General features: G+C 36.5%; 1 protein-coding gene across 6 annotated transcripts in view; it reads left to right on the top strand.

The window, feature by feature from the left end:
• Lingo2 (leucine rich repeat and Ig domain containing 2) overlaps window positions 1-27909 on the top strand; it is a 1122715-nt gene that overhangs the window by 732281 nt on the left and 362525 nt on the right. For 5 of the 6 annotated variants that reach the window (XM_078047735.1, XM_078047731.1, XM_078047734.1 and 2 more), the window contains one exon: window positions 6265-6297. The exons of the other annotated variant lie outside the window; for it this stretch is intronic. The gene's annotated coding sequence lies outside the window, so the exon portion shown is untranslated. The remainder of the gene's footprint in view (window positions 1-6264; window positions 6298-27909) is intronic. 6 annotated transcript variants of the gene reach the window in all.

Here is a 27909-nt window from a genome sequence, read left to right as displayed (position 1 = left end):
TAACAAATATGTCAAACTAAAATAGCACATCATTTTCCACCATCAGGACTGTCCTAAAAAGACCCTTGTGCTATAAAGTCAACCCCCTTTATAAGTAAGTCTTTTTTGCTATTGTTTATTGTTCTGTTTTTTGTTATGTACTGCTGTGATGATGTTACTATCTGTACTGACACTGTCAGTAGTCTCCGCTACAGATTTTCTTGGTGTCAGGGGAGGAAACTGACTCTCTTACCTGAATCCAAGAATATTATTCACTGGAAACAGGTGCCATCTTTGTGAGGTCAGATGTGCTGGCATTATGCATCAAAGTCGACTCCTTACAGATAGGTTGTAGGCTTCTTTGTATCATCCACAACCCAAATTAAAACGATGAATGAATTGTTATAAATTTCTCTTGCTGTCCTTCTGAAGTTTACTGGTTTACACACTAATGACAACTTAAGAATAATAAATGAGCCCAGAACAAATTTAAGATTGCCCTACTCTGTACAGTTCTACGACCTTATCAATCACTGGGTGAATAGTGGTCTAGTGAAATATTTCTGTAGGACTAGAAGAGTCCTTCACTCAGAACTCACTGCTGTGCAAAACCTACTTCTTGGCAGAAACTTCTCCATTAGCTTCATGCTTCATTTGAAGTGTTTCATATATAAATCACCACCTGGGATATATAATGCAGTAATCGCCTATTGCCAGTTACCACAGCTGAAACCTTTCAAGTGCCTCTGATGTTTGAGAGTTTCTCAAAAACATCTTCTCTTAAAAATGGTGTAAATAGTCTTCTACCTAGTAACTGAAGACAATTACAAGATGAAACTAAAGCTAGCTGGCATTTCCTTAATGTGTAATAACTATTTCCTACCTAACTGTAGGCAGTTAGAATACATTTCTTACAAATTTTATGTTGTTTTTAGTCTGAGGAATACTTTTCTAATGCTTTGAGCTTATGTTTATGTGTAGGCCCTTCCTACACTCTGTGGTGAAATCATGTGAATTAAGCAGCAATGGCACATACCTGTAAATGGAAAAACACAATGATTTGATTGAGAATTAAGAGTCAGTAAATGAAATAAAGGAATTGGTGGTGCATAATTTCTTGTCTGTGTTATGGGGGGAATCACCTTATGTAGAGTGAAGCATTGTTCACTGCTTATAAAATCCTAAACACATATTCTCAAAACTGTACAGAATTAGGTAACTTCTGTGTTCTGATTGTAAAGGCTGCCTGAAGTAATATTTTACTGGACCGTAAATTGTTCTGACTACATTTCATGCCTGATAAAATCCTTACATTTACGGAAGAAAATGTAAGCCTTTGTTCCATAACTAATCTCTTAAGTTTTCTGCAACAGAGAAGTCTTGAATATTTTTCCTAGAAAATTACATGATTAAAAGTATTATATTGTTCTTTGAAAACAGGCTAGCATAATGAGGGATTTTGTTGAAACTAACCTTGAAATGTCTTAAGAGATATCTTGTAGGATCAGGATATATACATATTTATATGTATAAAATTTTTAATAAAATTATTACAAATTTGTATATGTGAATATAATTACTAATTTATCTTAGTAAATGGCTGGATTCTGAGAGATATAAATGTATTAAAGTTTCAATGGTAGTATAATTGCCAACATTGTCTAGCACTAAATAATGCCTTCTTATATATAGGCTTAAACATATCATTTTTACCTATAACTACTACATGCATAAAAATTTATTGAAAATTAATTTAATCATTCTTAGCAGGAGGCAGGAAGATGAAATGGAAAATAAGTGGACTTTAGAGCCAGATATCTCAGGACCATGTCTTCTGAATTTTATGTTTTTTATTTAGATAAATTTCCCCAAGAAAACAGTCTGGGAAACAGAAGAAATTAACTGGGAACTGTACTTGGGATAAATATGTTTATAAGTGTCCCAATTTTAAAAAGGGGGGCTTGGCCTTTTTATTCCATATTAATCAGTCATTAGAAAGGAACTGTCTGTGTTGTGGGGGGAATCACCTTGGTCAAAGATGCTCCCTTGGGTGGGAGGAGGAAAATTCCTAGAAAAGCCGCTATAAGCTACCAGCAGTACACCTTGGGCAGCTGAGTACACCAGTGAAAAGGGAGCAGAATCTAGCTCCAGCAACTTGACTCTACTCACTTCATGTGAGTTTATCCTATCTTAGAGCAGTCCCAAGAAGTTCCATTGATCTGGAGTCACACTATGCAATATCACATATTGATAGATGCAGCACTTGGTAAGCTCTCAGATCATGGTGCTGAATAAGACCCTGAAGACATATAAGGCAAACCGTTATCTGGAATTTATTTTAGTTGCAGTCAAAATGAGTCACTGTCTATAGATAGATAGATAGATAGATAGATAGATAGATATAGATATAGATATATTGTATCTGGAGAGTGGATTCTCTGTCTGCTTTCTGATCACGATGTAAGCTACTTCTGTCTGCCACACTCTTCTACAATGATGTTCAGCCTCACCTTGAGCCCCAAGGAATGGAGCCAGCCTTCTGTGGACAAATACCTCCAAAACCATGAGCCCTTAAATAAACTTTTTCTCCTCTTCAGTTATTCTGATTGGGTCCTTTTAGTCACAGCAGCAAAAACATTGACTAAAACAGAAATTGGCACCAGGAGTGCAGTCATTGCTATGCCTAACCTGCCCATGGGGTTCAGAAGCTTTTTGAAATTGGTGAGAGGGATTTTGAAATATTTAACACTGCAAGCTGGAAATGCTTTAGGTTGTTGTAAGCAGAGCTTAATGACCAATTCTGGTGAGAGCTTAGAAGGCCAGAATGCCAATAGGACCAGGGACAATGAAGATAGGGCTCACGAGGGTTGAGAAGATAACTCTTTTGGAAACTGGAGTAGAGGCCATTCATATTATGTGCTCACTGAGAAGCTATTTTCATTTTGCCATTTCCAGATTCTTACTGTGAGGCTGATTATAGAAGGAATGCATTTCTTAAGCTGGTGGAAGAAATGTCCAGGCAGCATAGCATTCAGGCAGTGGCATGGATATTGCTGGTAGGTTTTAGCCAAATTTATTGTTACAATCAGGAGCAGAAAGCAGAGCATAAATATTTAGAAAAAGTGAACTTGAAAAGCCCAAGTAAAACTAGGGCTAAGGAAGTTGCAGTAGTTAAGACATTTACTGCCACTACAGAAATGCCAAAGACTTTGCTGGGAGACAATAAGAAAGATAGCTTGAGGGCATCTCAGGAGCTGGCAAGATCACACTCAAGATCCAGCTCAAGGGAGTAAAAGTGAAAATTTTCTTGAGAAGAGACCAGTTGGGAATCCTCCTTGCAAAAGGGGGCTTTGGAAGTCTTTTCAACATGCTCAGTCACCCAGATACACAGAGGCTGCTGTAGCAAGTGTCCCTGGAGGCTTGGCTACTGCTCAAGATGGCAGCAGACCTTGGCATCAACCACTGGTCCTGGATTTGCAGGAATGCAGGATGCTGGAGTTAGGGGGTTATGGAGGCTTCCATGAAGATTTTAAAGGAAAGCCTGGAAGTCCAGGCATAGTGCAGCAGGGTCAGAGTCCTGTGGGAACTCTCTGGGAAGTCTAAGTGTAGAGATGTAAGGAGGAAACCACTGCTGCAGTGAATACACCTGAGATTAAGAAATGTCAGTAACATGAGACATCCTCCTAGGAAAGCAGCAGGAATCCAGCAGAGTCAAGCCAAAATAAAGGCCCCTTGAGCTACAACCAGCAAGGCTTCAGGGAGAGGAGTTACACAAGCCCTTTGGAGAGAACATCACATGTGCCCCATGTGCCGGACACAGAGCTACAGGACTTGTTTGCCCAACTGGATTTTGGTCTTGCTTAGATCCCATCCCTTCTTTCTGTGCCCTTACTTTTATAAATGGAAATGTTTGCTCTGTACCATTATATATCAGATACTTAAAAATTGCTTTTAATTTTGCAGACGTTCACAATGAAAGATTGACTTGAGCCTCAAAGAAGATTTTAGACTTGAACTTTGAGCAGTCTCAGAACTGTTGAGATGATGGGTACTCTTGGGAATAGACAAATTGTCATTTACATTGTCAGATGAGTTGGACTTTGGTGGGCCAGGGCAGAATGTTATGGTTTGGATGTAAGGTATTTCCCAAAAGCTCACATGTAAGACAATGAGGTTCAGAAGAGAAATGATTGGATTGTGACAGTCTTAACCCTATCGGTGAATTAATCCCCTGATGGGGATTAACTGAGTGGTATCTGAAGTGGTAGGGCGTGGCTGGACATGATAATTGGGGGTCTGGCTTTGGGGTATATATACATATATATTGTATCTGGAGAGTGGAATCTTGCTCTGTTCCTGATCATGATGTGAGTCACTTCCCTCTGCCACACTCTCACCATGATATTCAGCTTCACCTTGATCCCCAAGGAATGGAGCCTGCCTTCTGTGGACTAAGACCTCTGAAACTGTAAGCCCTTAGATAAACTTTTCCTCCTCTACAGTTGTTCTGGTTGGGTCCTTTTTAGTCACAGCAGTGAAAAAGCTGACTAAAATAAGGTTCATTTTCTTCATTTATAAAATTAAAGTAAAAATACATGTCTTGCATAGTTACAGGATTTAAAAGCATGTCTATCAAGTACTTGTATATAACAGGTACTCTATTCTCACTTAATAATATTGAAAAAAAATCCTAAACCATCACTATAAAACAAGGAATAAAGGACAGTGCTTCGATCCTTGTTTGGGACACTTGTTGTAGAGAAAACAGTGTCTAGCAAAGTAGAAACAAGGCAGGTAGATATGAACTAACAGAGATGTACTTCCTATTCTACCTAGGGGCTTGTCTCATAAGATTTCTTAGTGATTGGCTTTAGATTTTGAGTTTTGTGTTTTCATTTTGAAAGAATACAATTTTTGCATTTATTTGGGGGTGTCCTTGGTCTTATCTTTTTATACTTAAAAAAAATAATCTGTTGGCAGCTGTAGTTCAGTGGTAAAGCACTTGCCTCACATGTTTGAGGCACTGGGTTCAATCCTCAGTATCACATACAAATAAATAAAGATACTGTGTGTTCACTTACAAATAAATTTTTTAAAAATCTGTTTTCTAGGGACAACAACAACAAAAAAGCATTCTTACCATAAACATTTCAAACTCTAAAATTCATGTATTATGAGAAAAAACATTTCTTCCTCAATCTGTTACTAAAAGATCAGTTATACTGATATCTATTCCTCTAGCATTTTTTCTTTGCAAAGTCAGATATCACATGTACATAAGAATATATTTTTAGCAATAGTAAGATAAATTTATGCATACTGATGCGTCAAATACTCTGTAGACCTTAAACTCACAGTGCAGAGCAAATTTTTCAGATTTTTATCTTAAAAATTGGGATAATAATATAACTCATGAAATTGTTTCAGTTATATGGGAAAACTTTATAATTTGTATATACCTCTGCAAAATGTTCATGCATGTCATTTATGTGAAGCTTGACTGTGTCATGCTTGTCATATTTCAAATAACAGCTATTATTACCATTTATTGCCAGAATGCATATCTGAGATCCCATAAGGATGTTTTATGTCAGTGTTTTTCTCTCACCTCCTCATTCCTCAAAGAGAACAATGACTTGAAAACATTGGTTGAGTAAATACTACATTAACATAATTACAATTTCCCTGAGAAAAGTGGCTTGCAGTTTGAATATTCAGCATCATAATTACAATTTCCATAAGGAATGTAGAACAGTTATTATAAACAACACAATAATCACTTGGTCCGTAAGGGAGAACAGATTATTAGGGGAGCGAGGAGAGGGAAGAAGCAAAAGTCTGTGTTCTAATCAGCATTCCAGGGTAGAAATACAGAACCCAAGAATAAACTGTACCTGTACCATCCCCTTCAAATGCCCTTGCCTGAATCTGTGAGAAAATGTTACCATGATGGCAAATTTCCATGGGTTGATTAAGTGCTGCCTATATATTTTTTTTCTTTTTTATCATTTATTTTTATAATTTTTATTAAGCATCCCTTCTATCTCCACTCATTGCTATGTCACCAAGAAATTTTTAAAAATCAAGCACAAAATACACAAAGCACAAAATGAAAACTATTTAGGGAGAAAATTTTCCATCAGGTATTTATTCCTCCACAATTAAATGCTTTCCCTTAGTACACAGGAAAATGGGGGGGGGGAAGTTAAGAGAAAAGAAAATACCTCTCCCCTACTTATATTGATTTAATTGACTCATATTTCCTTCTTTTTTTGCTTGTTTTAGGTGAAGTGAGAAAAACAGAATTCAGCTTTCAAGGTTGGTACTTTTCATGATGCCTCAAAATATGTACATTGATATGGAACAGTATGAAAGAAACAGAGCAAAAAATATCCATAGCTTTCACTGACAGCTATTAGAGGACATTTTGTTTCTATTTTCTTCATTCACAAACGGAAAAGTACAAAACAGTTTTTAACAGAATGAAATGTAACAATCAAATACAAAAGCTGACTCAATCCTTGGCATTTGTGAAGTTGGAAACAATAGTGTTCCACTCCATCCATCCACTCATCATTCCACTCAATCATATTTACACATTTCCAAATGAATGCTAACTACATATATATTGTATGCAAGGCCTGTCATATAATTTTCTTCTATCTATATTTTAAATGACTGACCTCTTTTCTCTATTACTACCCCTTTCTTTCTATCTCTTAACAATAAAGCTTCACCTATTATCACAAGTCTGCTATTTAACATGCTCTTTCTGGTAAATGATCAGGGTTTCCCCAACATTCCTCAGCTGACATATGTTCAAATTCCCAAATAATTGATAAATATCAGTGTGAAAATAAGGAAATAATTACATCTCTAATCTAATAATTGAGTGTGTGTGTGTGTGTGTGTGTGTGTGTGTGTGTGTCAGGGGTAGTATAGTAATATCTAATACCAGTTAGATAATACCATAGGATGAGGAATATGAGGGACAGAGTGGAAGAGTAAAATACAGGGTACAGGGCTAAAATTAGAATACTCTTCCTCTTGGTGAGATCTGTGTGGTTTTGTTTCTGTATATTGCATGACAAGCCTTTATTCTATATGAAAATGTAAACCCCCTGGGATTGTCTATCAACATGTGATAGTTGTTTGTGGCAAATTGCATGTGGTTTATTTGCTTAATAAAAGATTTTAATATCATCATCCAGGCAAGGGAAATAAGTCATTTGTGTGGTACCAATGTTGCACCAATGTTGTTGTACCAATGTTGTTGTGGAGAGCAATGCTTTCTTGGTTGAAACTAGCTGGTGACCTCACAGTAGCTCCCTGACATGCTGAGTCTATGCAGCAGCTACCTCTGGTGTTGGAACTCCTGGAAAGCCTCATGGTAAGGAGCCTGAGTCAAAAGATGGCACTTTGTTCAGTCTTCCTGAGTAAAGCAAGAGATACTGCAAAGTCCATTGATTGATAGTATGCAGAAGGAAGATGTGTCAGCTTTACAAGCTACCGATTTATTTCAACAGTTATTGTGGTAATTATGAAAACATGTGAAACTTAGAATTTCTGGGGAGAAAGAATTTGCTCTGATAATATAGAAAAAATGAGACTTCTAATTTGATATAATGGATATTGCCAGGTATATTGTTATTTAAGTAAAGCAGAATAGTATCCAAAATTCTTAATCCTCCCTCTGAGATAGCAAATTCAGAACTGAGTTTATACAGAGCACACCTGCATAAAAGAACAGTGTAGATCTGCAGTGACAAGGTGCTATGATCTGAATGTTTGTGTTCAAAATTCATATGTTGAAGTCTTTCGTCCAAGGTAATATTATTAGGAGTTGGGGATCTATGGGGGAGTGATTAAGTCACAGGGCAGAACCCTCATGACTGGGGTTAGTGCCCACAGAAAAGACACCCCAGACAATTTGCTAGTCAATTCCACCATGGGAGGACACAGAAGGCACTTTTTATGAGGAAGCAGGATCTTACCATGCACCCTGTCAGCTTGTGTCTTGATCTTGAACTTCCCAGCTTCCAAAATTGGGAGAATAAATAGCTGTGCTTTATGAACTTTCATGTTGATAGTATTTTCTTATAGTATTCCCAATCAACTAAGCCACAAGGTTTTTTATCTATAAACTCTAAAACATGAATGGGTTGAGATGAAACTATCTCCATTCTGGGGTCCACAGGTAAATTGCAAAACATATGTCTCATCCTTGAAGGCCCAATGCTGTTGCAGAGAAATTAAAAGGGAAAGAGAATTCTGGAAAACTCCAAACCCACCTATAGGAAATACTTAAATATGTGAAGAGGCCCATTTTGAACCTGCCAATGACATCCAGTCCATTCCTACAATAATCTGTGGTCATTCGACCATTTATATGTACGCTACTGGTTTACTAAGGTTTTCATTAGCCCTTGTAGATCTATTCATGCTCTTCCTATCAGAAGGAACCACAGATTTTTGCATATTTAAAGAATACTCAACTAGTATTCACTTAAATCTTTTCTTTTTCTTCAAATAACAAAACCCAGGCTAGCGGAGTTTAATCCCACAATCCTAAATCATGAAGTAGAAGTCAAATAGGAAGCACAGTTACTTCCTGTAATGCCCACCTTACCATGAGGCATTCTATAATGATTGGTAAGAAAGATAGAAAGATCTTTCATTTGAGATAAAAACTACTTCTGAAACACTGCCTTCATACCGTCTGGTTGCCTGAAATGGTTGTCTCTTGTATTTGTAAGCATTTCTCAAAGCCTCCTACTTCCCTGACACTCTCGTCAGTTCCCTGAGGGTAGAGCTCATGGCTGCCACTTCTCTCTAGGTTAACCGTATGTCTAAGGCTGGAAAGTTTGTTTTGATTCTAAACCTTCTCAAGGCCTGGGAACCTCTGCCCCTCTTCTAGCTCAGTGAATCACGTCGACGGTCATTGTAAAAGACGTAGGGTAAAGAGCAAGGAGGGGGGACTCACAGAAAATGATCAGAAAGCAAAGATGATTGAGCTTTATTTGGGGGTTGGCATATAGGTATATTTTAGGATGTGTTTGAGGAGAAGATGGTCAAAGTGAATCCTTTTAAAATTTTTATTTGGGTTGGTGTTGCAGCTCAGTGAGAGTATTTGCCTGGCATGCGCAAGGCCATGAATTTTATCCCCAGACAGGAAAAGACATAATTTGGCTGGGATTACTGGGGTTTAATGACTTGCCAACTAAACCATTGAGCAACTGATAAGATACACAGTGCCTATTGAAAATATGAATGTATGTTTGGATAGATAGGAGGAAAGGTTCAAAGGCTAAACATTAGAATGAATGGACTCATTTTTTTTTTAAATAGAGAGGAAGAGTTAGAAATAAGAAAACTAATTTCCTTTTTATTACAGATTCTAGATCTCATTTCCTTTTGTCCTTCACATGCATTTGAAAAGAGCATGTAGCTCTTAGTTCCATGTTAGAGTTGCTTAATATTTTCACACTAGAAGTTTTATATTTAGATTTGAGCACCACAAATTTAGAAGGCTATAAATAACCTATTTTGCTATGCAAAATATACAAAATATCATTCAAGGAAACATAGATCATAGGATTACTAAAGAAATTTCAATATTCACTTGACTCCTTCAAAGATCATTGAATGTGATTAAATTTATAACTCAAAGAACCTCTTTGACAAATCCCTTTTTCTGCCTTTGGAATATTTTACATGGGGCAAATTTTTTAATCTTCATCAAAACATTGAATCTTCCTTAAGCCCTGTTTTTGGTGTGTACATCTCTCTCTCCTTCTATGATTTTATTATGTACTTGAACCTTGTCTTTCTGCCTAAAATCTTTCTTTATACCCATCTATCTCTCTTATTCTGGTGGCATATTCTCCAAGTTTTCCTACAAGAAAGGAAGAGATAAGAACTGATAAAGCAGATTGTAGAAATGCTAGGTCTACTTAAACGTTCACATCTTTTCTGGGCCATGTATATGCTGTAAAGAGAAAATGGGGATGAGGATGGTCATAATATTATCCTATTGGCAGAGGAAATAGGCAGGGGACAGCAGGAATACTGGAGAGAGCTTTGAATTAACTTCTAGTCAAACATGTAGCTGTTCTCTCTACTCCTTCCCACAGATAAAGAAGGCATAATCAACACTATCCCCCTCACCCAACAAAGTGGAGGAGATGGGACAAAGTTTGACCTAAAATGGCAAGCATTATTTAGAAGATGGAAAGCAGATTAACAAGAGTAATTATTGTACCAGAGCGGAGGGTTGGAACTAAAGCATGTAGGGAAATCAGAGTGCAGCGTTTGAGCTGTTGAACCACAGAAATTCCCAGGAATTAGAGATATTGAATGTAGCAGTTAAGAAAGGAACTGAAAATGTAAAAATGGAGGTGGAAAGTCTGTAAATGGAGCAAAGGGACCCCCAGACCCTCTAACTCATAGGATGAACCCATGTACCATCTTGTCAGAGACTTGGAATTTACTCTGAAAAATTCAACTGGAAAAGCACTGGCCTTGAATATTAGATGAAGGAAGGGGCAAGGCACTCTACTAAAAATAAAGTATTTAATAAAAGTCGATAAAATAAACGTGTGTGTGTGAGTGTGTGTGTGTGTGTATTAAAAAGTGAGACCCTTAACACACATCCTCAACTTGGCTCTCAGAACTATGAAAGCCACACTTGGATATTGAAAGAAAGAGGACAGCGTTTTCTGTAGACCCCTAAGAACTCTAAAGAAAAAATAACTATAGATATGGATGCTTTCATTTCTTGAAATAAAAAGAGAGCCAGTACTTTGTTGTGGATTACACTGGGGCTCACCAATTGATACTCCTGCTAACACACTCAGAGATTCCTGTTGGCCTTTTAGGTTCTGCTTCTAAACATAAACAGAAGGGAACTACAGTCGGTAAAACAGGAATATTTACACAAACAGAAATAAGTAAACTATGCAAGGAGTGAAAAAAGATTTGAAAAATTATAATGCCCTCTAAATGAAGAGACATTGTATCCTAAAAGTAGAATGAGATGCTAGAACAATCATAAAATACAAAAAGTTCTTTGAAACAAACATATAATAGCTAAAAAAAAGAAAGCATGAAGACATAATATTAGAAATCATACTTAAGGAAAGTATCCAGAAAGTAGAAAAATGTTAAGTAGATTTAAAACATGTAAGAGTTCAGCAAACCAGAATTAATTCTGAATACCCAACACCTGACTCAATATTTCATGAAATAGAGAAGAGTATAGATGATCATTAAATAATGACTAGAAACTAATTTCCAAAACTAAGATGTGAAGTTTCAGATATGGGCTCAATGGTGCTCCCAAGAAAAAAAATGAAAAAAAAAATCATAAAAGTTCTATGCTTCCAGAGAGAAAAGAAAAAAAAAGTTACCCAGGAAGGACTAAGAACCAAGATAGTTACTTCTCAATGTCAAGACTGCAAACTGGAATTCAATGGAGCAATGTTCTCAAAAAGCAACTTACTCCATCCAGGCAGTGGGCCATTCATGTGGTAAAGAGAAAATAATCCCCAAATATTCAGGACAAAACATTCCAGGATATCAATGTATGAAGTGCCCTCTAGAGAATAACCCCAGTGTAACAAAACAGCTGCAGTGAAATACTGTAGAGGACCCCAGGAAGGGTGTCTTGAAATTAAACACAGTACCGCAAACAAAACCAGAGTACATCACTGCAGCCACATATTTCCTGAAGATTTCAATTCTTCAGGAAAATTTGGGAGCGAAGCATTGATAGATTTGTAGATATCGTGCAAGCTATGAAACTGAGCAACTTGTAACTCCAGAAAAGATAAGACTGGAAATAAATTGATAGAACATCATGTAAAGGTGTTAGCTGTCTTTAGATACTTGCAGCAGTCATATGAAGAAGAGAGACACAATTTGGCCTTTGGTTCCAAGTAATAAAACAAGAAGCCAAAATGCTCAAGAAATCACCTCTAGTTCAACAGAGTGAAAAACTTGGCTGTCCCAGAACACAGGTAACTGGTGAGTTATCCCTTGGAAGGTCTCTTGAAAAGAGACTGGAGATCATATAAAAGAGGTGAAATAAAGAAAAGCAAGCACTTTTAGACAACACTTCCATTTCAAGCACCACCATTAGGTGGATAGTAGAAGTAGTGTTCCAAGTCCTTCTTTCTTTACACTGGATGATTGCATGCCCTGTTCTACTCCAGAAATACAAAGACCATCAAAAATAAGAGGTTGTGAGGGGAATGGGGAAAAAAAAAACAACAAGGAGAGAAATTAATTACAGTAGATGGAGTAGAGAGAGAAGATGGGAGGGGAGGGGAGGGGGAATAGTAAAGGATAGGAAAGGTAGCAGAATACAACAGTCACTAATATGGCATCATGTAAAAATGTGGATGTGTAACCGATGTGATTCTGCAATCTGTATTTGGGGTAAAATTGGGAGTTCATAACCAACTTGAATCTAATGTATGAAATATGATATGTCAAGAGCTTTGTAATATTTTGAACAACCAATAAAAAAAAATGCAAGCTGTAGCTATTAGTGCGGAAGCTGTAGAGATTACAAAAGAAAGCAACAGGCTTTCACTGCTTTAAGCTTGAAGAAGAGTGTTAAATGTAGAATTAGAACAGTCTGGGCTGTACTCTGCCCCTGATTTAACACTGGGAAAAAGTTCAAGAACGGGATAGATACTAAGGGGGAATCCTGGCATCTCCTTTGAAAGCAGTGTGACCTTCATGGGGAAGGATTGCTCAGGTGCTCACCTACAGGAACATTTCCTACTCACACGCTGAGAGTCCCTGATTCATCCCTCTGTTTTTTCTTTTCTTAATGTGGTGCTGGGGATAGAACCCAGTGCTTCATGGGTTCATCTTTCTCCTCCTTTTCCCTCTAAATCCTCCAATCCAGTCTCAAACTGGATCCACTTCTCTTGGGGGGGAAAAAAAAAGAGACCCATAAAGTGCAACTTTTTTTTTAACCCCTTAGCTTTTGTCCATATTCTTTAACTCAAGAAAAAAAAAAAAAAAAGAAAGAAAGGGTAAATCCCCAATAGGTTAAGAAACCCCAGTGCAAACCCCTCTTTACTCCCTGTAGCTCTGTCTCCTGTTTTGCCTTCTCCCTGGTCCCTTCAATAGGCTGCCTTCTCCTTCCTGTTGCCTCAGCAATCCTCCCTCTCCCTGGCCTGTAGGGGCCCCTTTCCAGGCAGCAGTGTGGCTCGAAGGTCTATATCCGGAGATGGTACAGCTTTGCCTTCTGATGATTTACTCTGCAGCCTGCTTGAAGGTGCCTCCCTCTTCTGCACCACAGACCAGTGCTTGGCATTGGGCCATACTTCAATTGAATCTAATGTATGAAATATGATATGTCAAATATGATAGGCAATTAATTGAGATCTTTTATGTGACACGTAAGATTTTTACACTCTGACCCAGTTGACATTTCCAACTTCCTGTCCTAATCTTCCCCTCCCAAACTCCATTTGCTCCAACCACAATAGATTCCACCTGCCCTCTACTCCCCCTTCCCTCCTGTCTGATGCACATGCCCTTAGCCCACTAGATATCTGTTCCTCCTCTGTGAAATCTTGCACTCCCCTCATTCAAACTTAGGGATGTTTTGTGTTCCAAGACTTCACTCCCACTTGTACCAAAGCACTTAACACGCTGTGACTTTGTGAGTTTATCCTTTCTACTTGTTTCTCAAATAAAACCTTCTTATTCTTTTTGATATTCACAAGCCCTAACACTCCATGTGGTTTATAGCAGGAACCCAATAAACATGATTTCAGTGAATAAAATAAGTGAATGAATGAAAATATGCACTATAGTGTATGTCTTTTTAAACAGCTCATCTAAATGATTAGTCATTAAACAAAGAAAGCTTCAGTAGGCATCTTGCACATCTGGACAATTGTAATGCAAAATATTTACTTAGGAGGCAAAGAGAGAGTTTCTTCCTGTTGAAATATAAAAGAATTTTTGTTTAAAGGAAAATTACATTGAAAAAAATAACTGTCTATAGTAGAAGAGACTAAGTTTATGTCTTCAGGGACATTCTCTTGTCTTTTTATATTAGGAGAGTGAACGGAATTTAAACCAAACAGTCAGTGTGATGATGTTTCCAGACAGCTAATAAAGAGGAAGATTAGAGAGCTGTATAAAATGGCAGGTGCCTCAGCAAATTCCACATCGTAGTCATTAAACAGAACAAAGTGATGCTGTTTTCTGAAGACCTCCAAAAGTACTGGATGTCAGTTTCAGCAGCATGGTGCCATTTTTATTGAGGTATTCATCTTGCCTTGTATCCCAGTTAGAAAACAAGATAAAGAAAAATGAAGCAAACCAGCACTAGGTAGGGCTCAGAACAGAGACAGCACTGAAACAAAACCAGATACTTACAAAAAAGAATGAAGAATTCTTTCTAGTCAATCTCTTGCAACACATCCTTTGCTCCCAGAGAAAAATCTATTGTGTCCAATCACATAAAGCATCTCAAAGAATTATCTACAGAAGGACACTACATTCTATGACTCACTTGATATCACAGGCTCTTGGGGAGCTTAGGTTTATGATTATTTTAAGCTACAAGAGAAGTGACAAAAGGCAACTTCAAAACTATCTCCTATTTGGAGACAAAGGCAATGCTGAGAACATATGTGAATACCAGCTAGAAAACAAAGCAAAGAAGTTATACGTTAGAAGCCAGTTTGAATTTGGAAAGAAAAAAGGGAAACATTTCTTGAGTACCTACTATGTGATGAGCCTTTTGCCAAATGCCTTACAAAGAATGTATCATTGTACCAATTTTTCTAATGTGAATAATACAAGATTAACAAAATATCAGTATACATAGTATAAAACACTACAAAACATCTGAAGAACACAGATTAAGGTGTGTCTTGAAAATTTCACTAGCTTATAGCAAAAGGAAATCTCAAATGCACATCACATAATGTTGACTTACTTTCAGTTTTGGGAGATAAATCCAGGTGTTCAAATTCTTTTTAGAACAGGAGGTGGAGCTTACAAAATTGTGTAGAAACATTCCAGCCATCAATATATATAAAACAGTGCCTCAGATATTACAGATACTATAGAATCAATCTACTTGCCCTTTAACAGATGATGAAGAAACTGTGTATATGTACAAAATGGAATGTTACTCAGCCTTAAAGAAGAATGAAATTATGGCATTTGCCGGTTAATGGATGGAACTGGAGAATATTATTCTAAGCGAACTAAACCAGTCCCAAAGAACCAAAGGATGAATGTTTTCTCTGATATGCAGATGCTAATTCACAAGGGGGGCAGGGGAAAATAGAGGTAATTTGGACTAGATAGAGGAGAAAGGAGGAGGCATGGGGTAGGAATGATAGTAGAATGTATCAGACATTACTCTATGTGCATATATGATTACATGACCTGTGTAACTCAACATTGTGTACAACCAGATGAATGAAAAGTTATACTCCATTTATGTGTGATGTGTCAAAATGCATTCTACTGTCACATGTAGCTAATTAGAACAAATAAAAAATATTTAAAAATTACAATTCTAAGTCAATTATCATAAAATAAGATATTTAAATCCACACAAAAGTAATTGTTAAAGACATCTAATGACTAAAGAACAGAAATCTCAGAAACTGATCATGACAATAGTAGGAAAATTTTAATGTGCAGTTTTTAATACAGGATTTTTTTTCAAGTGAAGATGTGCATCTAGGTTTATATAACAAACTACTGCCAGAGGTTCCACTGATTGATGAAGATTTAAATGTTTGGCCTTGTCAAGGGACAAATACTAACAAAGTCCTTGGGTTCCACTTTGATGGTGCTGTCTGACTTTCTTCATATGTTCAAAGAACCTAAACTTCTGTTAGCATGGCTATTACCTGAAGGCTTTCTGGCAGCCAAATGTAAGTTAGAGAAATCTACTGTCCTGACTCAAATTGAATTATATTCCAGCAGGGGGCCATCCACTGCTCCTTCCTATTAAATAATTTCCCATTCAGCCTCTGTTCTGATTTTTTTCACATGCTCTTCCTCTTTATTTTTTTTTACCCCAGTCCCATTCTGCTTCCCGATAGGACTACTGCTTATGTGGTATGGTTATTTCATTTATTTTTGATCTGAGAGTCAGTGGAGCGTAAGCTCTGGAAATGAACTATCTGGACTTGCATCTCAGTTTTCCCGCTAATTGAGTATGCCTTTGGACAAGTTTCTTAGAATTACTAAACTTGAATTTCTTCATCCATAAAATGAGGGGTGCATCCTAAGGGTTTCATGAATATTAAATAGTATAATCTGTTTACCATGCCTGACCTGCAGTAGATGCTCAATTGGGGTTATTACTATGACTATATAATTATGCTAGGATAGAACAAGAAATGTGGAAGTAGTTTCTAAGCTCTATGCTTGGACCAGATGTATAAGCAGTTCCCTTGAGTTCTTACTCAGAAAATGAAAATGCAATAGACATCTCTTCTGCTGCTCAGATGCCAGGAGAATTGAAACCAAATTAATCTTGTCAGAATAAAACACTTTCCAGGTCATTTTATTTTTATCTTAACTGCCTGAAGAATGAAGAGTCCAGTTTAATGCCACATGCCTTTTCTAACAGATTAAGTTCTTCTGCTCTTTTGGTTCTTCTTTTACTTAATCTTTTGTTTTTTGTTCTCCTGTAGTTGTATAGTTTTCATTTGCATTTGACTTCTGGCTTCCCTCCCATCCTTTTAAAGCAAAACAATGAAACCCCTACTTAAGCCTCTAGAAGTTCTGGCAGTGTGTCTGTCTGTCTCTCCTATGATTGACAGCATCCTGGGAAATGATACACCTGGTTTGATCCATACTAGTTTCCTGGAGACCTTTCAAAGTCATATATCATGCCCAACCCTAGGGATTCAGATTCTATGGATGAGAGTAGAGCGGGAATCTGTCTCTTTTAGCAAGTTCTATTCAGCTAGAAAGTTCAAATTCAGATGATACTCTATTGCCCTTTGGAATCGATGGCCTATGTGGTGTAGCAGGGAAGAGATGGAAATGAGTCTGTCTTCTAAAACAGAGCCAATTTTTGTGACCTTCGAGAATCATTCAACCCATCTGAGATCCAGTTTCTTCATCTTTGAAAGTTGGAGAAATCTGTAAAGTTCTATTCTACCTAACTTAAGAAGTTGCTATAAAAATTAAATGAAGTAATATGTGTAACATGAAGAGAAAAGCACATTAAATAATTTAACAATCATCTAATTTCCATAATCTAGGAAGAGCAATATGAATCTTTAGAAGCAGACAGTTACTTTGGCTTAAATATTAAGGTCCTATAACTATGTTTTTTGACTGTTCCAGACAAAAAAATCGTGTTAAATCGTGAGTCATTTCAAATTAGGAGGTTGTGAAATCAATTTATCAGTGGTCCTAGCATTGAGAAAGTAGAGAAGAATGGCATGAGATAAGGATAAGATTGGAAAGGACAGGATCAAAAATATCAGAACACATTTCCCATAGGTAAAGCAAGTTTAAAATAAGTTATTAATGTTTACATCTATTGTTTTTCTGCTATCCTGCATCTTCTTCCAGCTTATTCCCACGTATTCTGACTTGTGTTTGGAGAACATATATTGTAAGGGTAAAATTTCTAAGCTGATTCTAAACTGCAAAATTAAAATGTAAAAGACCCGGCATCGCAAAGTTCCTCTGCTACACCCAGATTCCTGAGATAGTTAAGACAACGCCCTACTGTCCATCTAGCCTAGGGCCCTGTGCAGTTTGTCACAGGGCCCGAACCAATCAGTTTGAATGTGTAACCCGCTTAGGAATGACCAATCATCCCAGCCCGACCTGTTCCCACCAATGAATGTGCTAATCACATCTCAGAGTTGTTGTTCAATTTCCCCCGAGCCTCATGATGATTTGTTCTGATGTATGCAAAGCCCACCGCCCTCTCCAGAAAGCGTACTTAAGCTCTGCTTGACCTCTGCTCTGGGCTCTGGGCTGCTCTCCCTTCTTGAGTGAGCACTGAGCTTTGCCAATTGCATGGAGCCAGTCTCTTGTGTGGTCTCTTTCTCCAATGCTCCGCCAGACCCTTACAATATAGGGATGAAAGAGAAAAAGTACTGGTCAGGCTCAGTGATAGAGTGCTCGATTAGCATGCATGAGGCACTGGGTTTGATCCTCAAAACCACATACATGTAAAATAAAGATATTGTGTCCACCTAAAACTAAGAAATAAAATAAATATTTTAAAAAGTACTGGTCAGTGGAGTAGGCAAAGTAGAGTCCACAGATGATTCCATATGAGATATGCAGGCATATTCAGAGGAAGGCCAGGAAAATAGGTACATCTTTAATGTCCTCAGAAGTCCTGTGGCAAGCATTAGGCTTCTCAGAACATGTAGGAAGTTCTGGAGCAATTTCATTTGGAAATTTAAAAAGCAATGGTCTTAGAAAGTTAAAGGAGTTGAGCCAGACAATTTGTATGTCCAAACTTTGTCAGCTACACACTCACTACAAAGGGTGTATTTTGCAGGTATGAGGAATTATTAGCCACCCCCCCCCAACTACCTCTACTGAAACCTAAGTCCATGGTTACAGTAAAAGAGTCCTTTCTCTGGTTTCCAGGTTAAGGACATATTGCTCTAAGATCTGAAAGTGAATTCTGAATTGCACTTTTTCTCATTTGAAAGGATTCATTGGCCAAGCATAGTGGCACATGCCTAGAATCCCAAAGGCTCAGGAAGCTGAGACAAGAGGATTGCAAGTTCAAAGCCAGCCTCAGCAAAAGGGAGGTGCTAAGCAATTCAGTGAGACTCTGTATCTAAATAAAATACAAAATAGGGCTAGGGATGTGGCTCAGTGGTCAAGAGCCTCTGGTACCCCCTCCCCCGACAAAAAAAAAAATTCATTGTCCTTCTTGGTAGCTAAATACATTGTATGCACTATTTAGTGGTTACATGATGGCCAACATTTTATGAGTTTTCATCATATGCTAAACAGTTTATAACCATAATCACTTATCCTCTATAACTCAAGGGAAAACATTTTTGTGTATATGCTTCATAGGTGATCTTACTAAAGTTCAAAGAGATTAAGTAATTAACCTCAAACTACATGAGCTGCAAGGGGTAGAAACAGAATTCATAGCCAGGTCTCCACAGCCATTCACTTGCAACTGTACCTCATTGCCTCACCTCCTAGAGCCAGTCGATTCTTATGAACTAATTTTGGAAGGTCACTGTCATACATAACATTGTTCGAAGAGGGAAGCATGTCTGAAAAGTCAAATAATTAGGCTAAATAAATGTTGTGCATTACTCAGCCTCTGCTAAAGATTCTTTCTCAACATCTTCATTTTATAACTACATACATTGTGTATGCATTGTGCCTTTTTTCTCTGTGGGTTCTAAATGACTTGGCGGAAAAAGTGTCTGGTAATTCTTTTTCCTTTTAAATGTTAATTTTGTGGCATGCTCCATAAATCTATTTGCATTCTGTCATTTAAATTACAGTGATTGAGATGAAAAGAACATCATGCTAAAAATGTATTTGTGATTATTCAGGGACTATAGTTAGAAATAAATTGTTTCATATATTTTTTATAATTTCAGGGCTAAGGTTAGAACAAGTTGTGTATATACGGAGGGTAGAGTTCTCTTCTGGGACCAATGATGTTTTGTTTTGTGTTTAACAGTCAAGAAATTTACTATCAATTTAATCCCAAAATTGTGCTACACAATTTTAACTTAGAGGTTACTTCCTCTAAGTATCCCTTGGAAAGTGTAGTATCCTATGAACAGCTATTCCCAAAATCTATTCACTGTGTGCACCCTGTGAGGCATTGGGATGCAAGAATGAGACAGCTTTGACTGCTTCTCAAAATGACAGGAATCTGGGGAACTTATCTCTCAGTCCCCATTACCACCATTGCATGACATCCCTTATCCAAAGCTGTGGGAGGTGCAGGAGAAGTCCTCCTTGCCAATCTTCGGTGAGGCAGAGGGAACAGGAAAGAGATCTGCTGATTTTCAAAGGCATCTAGCACATGAAAATTTGCATTCTCTGTTTCTCCCCACTCTCCCTGGTGTCTCAAAACAATCTGGCATTAGCAAGCCTGGACATTGGCTAATGAAAACAGATTCACACAGATTCCTCTTTAGCAGTAATTGGATTCTGCCTTTACAAGACAAGAATATCAGCCAAAAAACCTTACATTTTGAATGAAAAAAAAAAAAAAAGATTTCCTAGCCTCGAGAAGTTTGTACTAAGAAGGGATTCAGGTAAAGAAGCTGAACTATAATAATGACAATACAGTAAATAATAATGCTCACTATGTGCCAGACAAATAGTCTTCACCTTAACTCTCTGGTATGAGTGCTATCACCACCAGAACCCCATTTTATAACAGAAAACTGATGCACAGAGAAGTTGCATTTTCTGCCTGTGGCTCAGGTGTCTAGTTCTAGTTATCATGTTCCCAGTTATCTCCTTTCCTGATCAGAGTAAAATCTTTAAGATGTATCATTAGATCTGGCTTTACTTAAGTCTCATCCTGAGAGCCATGGAAAAGGGCTTGATTATAGTTCATCACATTTTGAGCACAACATATATTGAACTATTCTTTTCATTTGTGACCAATCAATTGAAGAAATAATTATGTAGAGTCTGGTGTGAACTAGGCACTCTGGTGTATGACAGGAGATTCTACTTAGAGGCTGAATATGAATCCGGCATCAAGCATCCTACTTTGCAATCCATTTACTAGCTCTATTGCCTGGAGAAGCAACTTAACTTCATGAGCTTCAGTTTGATCATCTAAAATCAGAGATAAAAATACCTCTGTAGAGTTGCTATGGGGATTAAATGAGTTAATTAAGGCAAATCAATTAAAATAGTGCCCAGTATATAGTAAGAATTTGTTACATTTTATTGCTAAAGATATTACTAACCTGATTTTCAAGCTAAAAACCATTAAATGGTTTTAACAGTTATAGCAGTCTAGATGGAGAAGAAAATAAGTTATTCTGAATGTTTTAAATGAAATTAATTCAGATTTGAAAATGTTAAATAAAAATATTTATAAACTTTTAAATAAGATTTTTTAAAAATTATGCTTCTCTACCTAAGTAATGCAGATACACTTTAAAAATTTTTTTAATCTATTTTTTTGTAGTTTTGATGGACAGCATGCCTTTATTTTATTTGTTTAGTTTTATGTGGTGCTAAGGGTTGAACCTAGTACCTCACAGATGGTAGGTAAGTGCTCTGTCCCAGTCCCACTTTTAAAAATTCTTGATTCATTTAACTTATTTAATTATTTATTTAATTGATACAGCCAATATGTTTTGATTTCCTACTAGACTCATTCACTGAGAATACTGAATGAAAACCCCATTAATAGAACTTGGAGAACCCAACCTCCATGAGGTTTCCCACTGTTTTCTACTCTATGTATTTTGAAAACATTAACATGAAATTGTAATTAGTATTGAAAGTGTCTGTAAGTGGTGCTATAGAATAAAAGGAAAATGATACCTCATTATTGATTGAAGTATCACTTACTACATATTTTTGCAAGATTTTTTTTTATTACCATGACCAAAATACCCAAAAAGGACAACTTAGGAGAGGTAAGGTTTATTGGACGTTCAATTTCAGAGGTCTCCCTCCTGAGAGGGCCAACTCCAGTGCTTTGGACTCAAGGAGAGGCAACAACACATCATGGAAGAAGGGCCCAGTTGATGAAAGCTGCTCAGTGCGCGGCAGGGTCAGGAAACAGAGAGAGTGAAGAGGCTGCAGGGAAGATGTACCCTTTCAGGGTAGTCCCCAGTGGTACAGCCACAGTCACACCTCACCTACATACAGTTACCATCCAGTCAGTCCATTTAAACCAGGATGGACTGATGAGGTTACACCTCTCATAATCAGATCATTTTAGCTCTAAATAGTTCTACATTAAAAGGAGCTTTGGGGTGACCCCTCACATCCAAACAAAACACTACAGTTCTGCAGTTTATTTGCTCAGGCAAAAAATATCATCTACTTGAAAATGTTGCCATTTGATTATTTAACCTCAATTCTTGCTTGTATTGCATGATTATAATTGTTAATAATCAAAGAAATTTCTCACTTTTAAAATATAACAAATTTAGGATTCTATTTTGGAATATTTGTTACATAGAAAAATAGCATGTCTATGATGAATGTTATACATAGTGAGTCTAACACTTAACATTTGCTTTACTTCCAAATATATACTGTATGATGGAATTATATTCTGAACACTTAACATTTGCTTTACTTCTAAATATATACTTTATGATGGAATTATATTCTGAAAATGCCAGCATGCCTGTCCCTTTATATTGGTCCCATTATACTGTCCCAAGTATATTGGTTATTTTTTGTTTTGTTTGTTTTACTTCTGTTTCAGAAATATTTCTATCTACTTAACCAAAAAAAAAGGAAGTATTTTCCAATTATCCCAATTTTAAAGATTTTTATTTCACAACCTATACGATAACTATGATTAACTTGCTTGGCAAGCTTGAAAGAACTGCAAATTAGAAGGCTTACTATACTTTATCTGCTTTAACTGCTAGCCATCCCAACCACTCACTAAAATATTGGTTACTGGAATAGATGACAACAAATGACATATTCTGTCCTGACATGCATTAGTGCCATAATCATTTAGAGAAATTGATTGCATAAGAGCCTAGATTTATATAATTAAATAAGTAATATGCATGTTTATTTTGAAGTTAGTGGTACTGCTTTAGAAGTTCTTGGAACAGTTTAGATCCATTCTCTGATATTTTGTTCCAAATATTACTCAGTGGAAGTGGAAGCAACTTGTCTAGTATTTCTCCAGAGATTAGAAGGAGAATCCAATGGCAAGAGCTGCTGGGAGGAATGTTTCCACTCAAATTATCTTTCTTATTATTAATGCTATATAACAGCAGAGAATTAACCACCTGTCATGGTTATATAGGCAGATATTGGATGATTATTATTTAGAAATGTGGTAGAAGAGATACTCTAGTAGTTGGACATTTGAGTAAATGATTGCTAAATTTCCTTATAATCCTAGGATTTTGCTTCTGATTATGGAAATTCTTGTCTAGCTGAAGTCTTGTTTCCCATTAAGAAAGAGCTGTGTAGTGTAGTAGATAAAAGCACCAATTTTATGAGAAAACAGATAGACCTTGAGTATGGATCTTGCTGCTACTGACTGGCTGAACAATCATAGGCCTCCATTCAGCATTTTCAAAGACAGTTTCTATAGATATGAAGAAAGAATGATAAATAATAAGTGAGTAATGAGAATTGAGTACACACATATTAAATTATACATATTTATTAAGTACACATATATTAAGTATGGAGGTACTCAAATTTGAATTGGATTTGTGCCTACAGACCTAGGAGGTCATGTCTTTCAAAGGACATAGGGAAAAATGATTGAAAAATGTATTTTGATTGAAACTAGGGAACACTAATAATATTCAATGATTTTTTTTCAAACCTATACATCTCTGATGTCATTGTTCCACTTTAATGAATACCTAGTTGATAATAGTCAGAAACAAATATCTTCATGTCAGATGTGTGACAATTAAGACATTTTAGCAACACAATGCATGAAGCATCCATGATTTATTGCTTTCTTCTAAAGATGATTCCATAATCTGTCACTCTATGCAGATGCTAGAAGAGATTAAACATCTAACTAAATGCTGTATACATCATTGTAATCTCCTGAGAAGCTGAAAATTACATCATATCTTAGTTCATATTTATCACTCCCGGCCAGGCCAATTTTACCTGACCAACTTTAAGGCTTTCGTGCACCTTTGTGTAACATGATGGTACTCATGCTTGCAGCAATAAAGTAAAGCTCTGGTGACAGATGTTTTTTCTTCATGCACACATGCACGCACTTTAATAAAAGCCATGTTTCCCAAGGAGTACAGTGTGAGTATTACGTGCACAAAAACATTCTTTCTTAGACTAAGATTTCTATCCTTCCCTGTAAATCCTCCTGGAGTCTGCTAATCAACATGCAGAGCCAAGTTCAAGAGAAATACAGAGATATCTCCAGGGACCACTGTGCATCTGTGGTGGGGAAAATAGTTCCATATATAATTTTGCAGACCCATCCTCACTCTTCAAGAAATCTTTGTTACCTCAGAAGTGGAAATATGTGAGGGTTTCAGCTGATGTCTAACACTGAAGATAAACAGAGAATACAAACGTGGTCAGCAGTTTACTTTAAAAGCAATTTTCGAATGTTTTTTGGAAAAGATAAATTTTTCAAAATAACACATGTGTGCATGTACACACACACTTGTGGGAGCATATATACATAGGGGTGGAGGCAGAAGGAAGCTATTTGGGATCTGAGATTGTAAAGAACCTCAATGAGGAAAAAAAATAAATGGTAAGGACAAGTAATTAGAGTTTTAGATGTCTATTCATTTAAATTATGATTTTGAAAGATATTTCCTCTGGAATCAAACTACAATGAATTTCTCTTTCTACTCAGAATTCTTGGGTAAATTCTGTTAGTACCATTAATCAATGAGCAATTGTGTGTGTGTGTGTGTGTGTGCTGGGGATTACATACACACCCAGGGCTTCACACATGTTAGGTATGCACTCCTACACTAAACTACACCCCCAGCCCAGTGAACACATTTCTTTTATGATTTGAGTTAAATCATGGTAAGAGCTGCTTCATTCGAATAGATCCAGGTGCAGAACAAATTCAGCAGTGCAAAATAGGAAGCTTCTCAAGTCTCTATATTTTTTACATTATATAATTAGATTCTATTTGGCTGCTTTTAGCTACTGACAACAACATACCTTCTATTGAATTTATTGTGGATGAGAAGATGATAGGTGTGAAATTATATTAAAAGAGTTTTCGAAGTGAATTTAGAAATGGTAGGACATTCTTTTTTTTTTTTTAAAAGAACCTTACAGAACTTCTGAAAAATATGACTTGTTTGCTATTTGGTCAACCAAGAAAATAAAATCTATGTAGGTTTGTTTTATTATTTTGGGGGAGTCAAGGATATTAAATAACTAAAAAATGTCTTTTAGAAATTTATTTTAAAAACTCATTAAACTGAGAAGAAATTTTGAAATTTTACCTTAAATGCAACAATTTGAAGACTTCTGCATTTATAATTTTAAAGAATTGATAAGTAAAATTGCATTTAAATTTCTGAAGTTTTAGAATTCCTAAAGCTATTAAACACTATCACTTTTATATATAATTTTAGAGCCAAATCCTTAACATGCTGTGAAATATTTACATCTTTGTTGTACTTGCTTTATATTTCTAAAGCAATACTTCTAAGTGATTTGCATTTTGCTGTAAATTAAAGCAAAATTGATAATAGTGAACACCAGCATGGGGCATTCTTGTACATCTCAAACCTATTGGTCTATGCACATAGAAAAGTCCTAATTTTTTAATAAATGACTTAAGGAATTTAATCAGAAGTCATATGATATAACTAGTACCCACCATGTAAAGGATAACCATCATTTGACTATCAACTTCTATGAGATCAATATTTTTAGATTCTACATGAGTGAGAACTATACTTGTGTTTGTGTGCCTGGCTTATTTCACTTAGGAAAAGATCTCTAGTTCTATTAATGCTGTTTCATATTACAAGATTTTAGTCTACTTTAATGGCTCAATAGTACTCCATGATGTTTATGTACATTTTCTTTATATAGTCATCAATTGATGGGCAATATTGTTGCTTCCATTTCTTGGCTTTTGAGTATTGCTACAACAAACATATGACAATAGATGTCTCTTCGACATACTGAATTCATTTCCTGTGGATAAATGACCAACAGTGGATGATTCATATGTTAGTTCTGGTTTTAATTTTTTTTGGGGGGGAAGGGGTACCAGGGATTCAACTCAGAGGCACTGAACTACTGAGCCACATCCCCAGCCCTATTTTGTAATTTATTTAGAGACAGGGTCTCACTGAGATGCTTAGCACCTCACTTTTGCTGAGACTGGCTTTGAACTGGCAATCCTCCTGCCTCAGCCTATTAAACAGCTGAGATTACAGGTACATGTCACCATGACCAGCTGTTTTTAATTTTTTGAGAAACTTCCATACTGTTTGCCACAATGACTGCATGAACTTTCATTTTGACCAATAGTGTGCAAGTGTTCTCTTTTCTCCACATCTTCACCAACACTTGCTATATTTTGTCTTTTTCATAATTGCTACTCTAACTAGAATGAAGTAATTCTTTGTGATTTTGATTTGCATTTCCCTTGTAATTAGTGATGCTGAACATTTTTTTCATATACTTGTTGACCATTTGTATGACTTCCTTTGAGATATATTTATTTAAATCTACTGTCCACTTTTAACCAGGTTGTTTGTTTTTTAATATTGATATTTGAGTTTCCTATATATTTTGAATACCAACCCTTTTCAGATGTACAGTTTGCAAATATTTTCTCCTATTTTATAGGTTGTTTTCTTGACTTTAAAGATGGTTTTCTTTGTCGTGCAGAAGTTTTTAGTTCTATGTTGCTACAGTCTGGCTGGGCACAAAATCACGAGCCACCACACACCTTGTAGATTCAAACAGCAATTCTTTATTCCTGAACTCACACCGGCACTCTACACACGTTCTGGGAAATCCACGTTCTGGGCAAAATCCACGTATTCCACCAGGCTCTGAATTCCAAATACTCTCTGAATCCCAGGAGAACTCAACGGGAACTCAAGGCGCCTGAGGCAGCAGGATACGCCCTATTCCCAGCAGGGTACACCTTAAACCTGGAACCGCCCTAAACCTAAGGAGTGGGATACTCCCTAATCCCAGCAGGATACACCCTAAACCTGGATCCGCCCTGGTCCTTGAGCAAGGTCACCTTACATGCAATGTCACTGCAAATGACCTGAGTCTAAGATAAGCCCATTTCCACAACGGAGAGTCCTTCCTCTAAGCAACATGGGGTAGGCTGACAAGAAAATTTCGATGGGTCATTCCTACTTGGCAATGGATCTCAGCACTATGTAATCCTATTTGTGTATTTTCACTTTAATATTCTGGGCTTTGGGTTCTTAGTTAAAAATTCCTTAGCCATTATAATGTCCTGTATCATTTCCCTTATGTTTTCTTCTAGTAGTTTTACAGTTTTAGGTCTGACATTAGGTCTTTAATCCATTTTGAGTTGATTTGTATCTTCAATGAGAAATTTGTATCTTCAATGAACACAAGATATCAAGTTTTAGTCTTGTACATAGAGATATACAATTTCTCCACCATGGTTTACTGAAAAGATTTTCCTTTCTCCATTATGTTTTGTTAACAACTTTTTAAAAGATCGGTTAGCTGAAGATGCATGGTTTATTTCTAGGCTCTCTATTCTGTTCCATTGGTTTATATATCTGATTTTATGCCAGTGTCAAGTTATTTGAATTGCTATAGCTCTCTGGTATATTTTGAAGTCAGGTAGTATAATGCCAACTGCTGTGTTCTTTTTGTTCAAGATTGCTTTATCTCTTTGGGGACATGCAGGCTGCATGTGAATTTTAGCATTTTTATCTAGTTCTTTGAAGAAGGTTTTTGATTTTTGGATAACAGATTGCATTGAATCTATAGATCACTTTGGGTAGTTAGACACTTAAACAATATCAATTCATCTAACCCATGAACACAAGATATCTGTTTCTTTGTGTCCTCTTAAATTTCTCTTATCAATTTTTCATAATTTTCATGATGGATCCCTTCTACCTCCAGCTAAATTTTCCTAGGTTTGTTTGTCGTTGATTTTGCTAATGAAATTGAAAATAGGACTGCTTTCTTGATTTTTTTTTCAGATATTATTGGACAGCAATGTTATCGATTTTTATGTTGATTCTGTGTACT

The sequence above is a fragment of the Ictidomys tridecemlineatus genome, chromosome 4 (assembly GCF_052094955.1).
Source record: "Ictidomys tridecemlineatus isolate mIctTri1 chromosome 4, mIctTri1.hap1, whole genome shotgun sequence".
In the NCBI taxonomy this organism is placed as follows: Eukaryota; Metazoa; Chordata; class Mammalia; order Rodentia; family Sciuridae; genus Ictidomys; species Ictidomys tridecemlineatus.
Note: the sequence above shows the minus strand (reverse complement) of the source record. Positions and strands in the feature narration are given on the sequence as shown.